This window comes from Humulus lupulus, chromosome 8, assembly GCF_963169125.1.
Source record: "Humulus lupulus chromosome 8, drHumLupu1.1, whole genome shotgun sequence".
NCBI lineage: Eukaryota > Viridiplantae > Streptophyta > Magnoliopsida > Rosales > Cannabaceae > Humulus > Humulus lupulus.
In genome coordinates this window covers 8,762,298-8,765,202 of record NC_084800.1, presented here as the reverse complement: position 1 = coordinate 8,765,202, position 2,905 = coordinate 8,762,298, and positions in this window count along the sequence as shown.

Here is a 2,905-nt window from a genome sequence, read left to right as displayed (position 1 = left end):
ACCTTTTCCTGTAGGCAAAGATCCGATTAGATCTATTCCCCAAACTGCGAAGGGCCATGGACTCTGCATCTGCTTTAACTCGTTGGGAGCTGCTCGTGAGATTTTAGAAAATCTCTGACACTTGTCACATTTTTGCACAAACTCCATTGAGTCTTCATTCATGGTTAGCCAGAAAAATCCCTGCCTTAGGATCTTTTTTGACAGGGTTTTCCCCCCAGCGTGGTCCTCGCAAAAACCTTAGTGCACCTCTTTCATTAACCCTTTGTCTTTCTCCTTTGTAACACATCTGAGAAGTGGCAGTGAGTATCCCCTTCGGTATAGAATTCCATCAACCAGGATATACCTAGCAGCTTGCCACTGAAGGGTCCTAGCTTTGTTTCTGTCCGCTGGTAGCACGCCGCTTGAAACATACTCTACATATGGTGCCATCCATGTATCCGTCGTCTGGATGACCAAAGTGGGTTCTGCTGCTTGGATGCTTGGTTCTGATAGTCGCTCGACTGGCACTATGTTCAGAGTATCAGCATCTTTTGCACTTGCCGACTTTGCCAAAGCATCCGCGTTGGAATTCTGATTGCAAGGTACTTGCTGGAGACTGTATCTGTCAAACTGGGCTAACAGATCCTTTGCTTTGTTCAGATAGGCGACCATCTTCAAACCTCATGCTTGATACTCTCCCAAGACTTGGTTCACCACCAGCTGAGAATCATTATAGACGTAAAGTGCTTTTATGTTCATATCCTTGGCTAATCGCAGTCCAGCGAGTAATGCTTCATATTCAGCCTCATTGTTAGAAGCAGTGAAGTCAAATCTAATTGCATAGTGAAATCGATGCCCTTCCAGCGTTATCAATATCACTCCTGCTCCTGCGTGGGATTCGTTAGATGAACCATATGTGAACAATTTCCACGAGGGTGCTTGGGTTTGACATTCAGGCTCGCTGGGGTCCTCAATCTGCTTGCCACCTGCGGGCTCTGTGAATTCGGCGATGAAGTCAGCTAAGGCTTGTCCTTTAATCGCTGTTCGCGGCAAGTAAGATATATCAAACTGCCCGAGTTTGACTGCCCACTTTAGTAATCTTCCGGCAGCCTCTGGCTTTTGCAGAACTTGCCGAAGAGGCTGGTCGGTCAATACCGTAATCGAATGAGCTTGGAAGTAAGGCCGCAACTTCCTAGAGGCCAAAACTAAGCAGTAGGCTAACCTTTCGATGGGGGGATACCTCAATTCTGCTCCGATCAGCCTTTTGCTTACGTAATAGACAACCTTCTGCACACCTTCTTCTTCTCTTACCAGAACAGCACTAGCAGCGTAATCCGTGATTGCCAGGTAGATGAACAAAGTCTCTTTATCGACCGACTTTGACAGGATGGGTGGCTGCGCCATATGTGCTTTTAGTGCTTGAAAGGCTTGCTCGCACTCATCTGTCCATTCAAATTTCTTATTTCCTCTGAGTAGATTTAAAAATGGGACGCACTTATCCGTTGATTTTGAAATAAATCTACTTAGAACAGCAATCTTCTCGGTCAGGCTTTGGACATCCTTAATCTTCACTGGTGACTTCATCTCGATCAGGGCTTTTATTTTCTCGGGATTAGCTTCAATTCCCCTTGAGTTAACTATAAATCCCAAGAACTTCCCTGATCCTACTCCGAATGAGCATTTAAGGGGCTTTAGCTTCATCCTATATTTATTCAAGACGTTGAAGCAATCCTGCAAATTCCTTACATGCACTTCTGCTTTCTTTGAATTAACTAGCATGTCGTCGACATAAACCTCCATGTTTGTACCGATCAGCTCCTTAAACATGTGGTTGACGAGTCTCTGGTAAGTCGCACCAGCGTTTTTCAAACCAAAGGGCATCACCTTGTAACAGTAGAGCCCTGTATCAGTTCGAAAGCTAGTGTGATCCTCATCAAGGGGATGCATACTGATTTGATTATACCCAGAGTATGCATCCATGAATGAGAGGATCTCGTGTCCTGCAGTGGCATCGACCAGCTGGTTGATCCTCGGGAGTGGGAAATAGTCTTTGGGGCAGGCTTTATTTAGGTCTGTAAAATCCACGCACGTACGCTACTTGCCATTCGGCTTGGGCACAAGTACGGGATTAGAGACCCACGATGGATAAAACACACCCTGATGAACCCATTCTCCTTCAGCTTCTCGACTTCTTCTTTCAAAGACTTTGATCTGTCTTTGTCGAGTAGCCTTCTTTTTTGTTGCACTGGTGGAAAGCTTTTGTCAATGTTCAGGACATGGCTAATGATTACAGGATCTATTCCGACCATGTCCTTATGCGACCAGGCAAAGACATCCTGGTTTCTCCTTAAGAACTCCACCAGTGCTTGTTTTGTTGTCGTCTCTAAGTTTTTACCAACTTTCACAACTCTGGTTGGATTTTCCTCATCGAGTTGGACCTCTTCAAGGTCCTCGATGGGTCCCACTTCTTCTTCAAAATCCCCAAAGCGAGGATCTAAGTCTCTATCCTCACTTTGGGCAACGCCTTATTTGATGAGATTATCACCTGAGCGGGCTTGAACATCAGTTGCCATTTCCAACTCCTTTCTGGTGGCATCTCTCGATACACCCTTCTTTGCCTTGGTGATCGAGGCATTGTAACTAGGGGTGGCAATTTGGGTCACGATACGACACAATTAAGGTAAACACGAACACGACACGTTTAATAATCGTGTCGTGTTCATGTTTAAGTTTTTGACACGTTTAATAATCGTGTCATGTTTGTGTTTACCTTAATCGTGTCATGTCATAATCGTGTTGACCCATTTAATAATCGTGTCAGACACGATAACACGAATACTTTACATAGGTTTTATGATTTTTTTCGTATAATTATGATTAATCGTGTCATAATCGTGTTATCGTGTTCGTGTCATGTTGACCCATT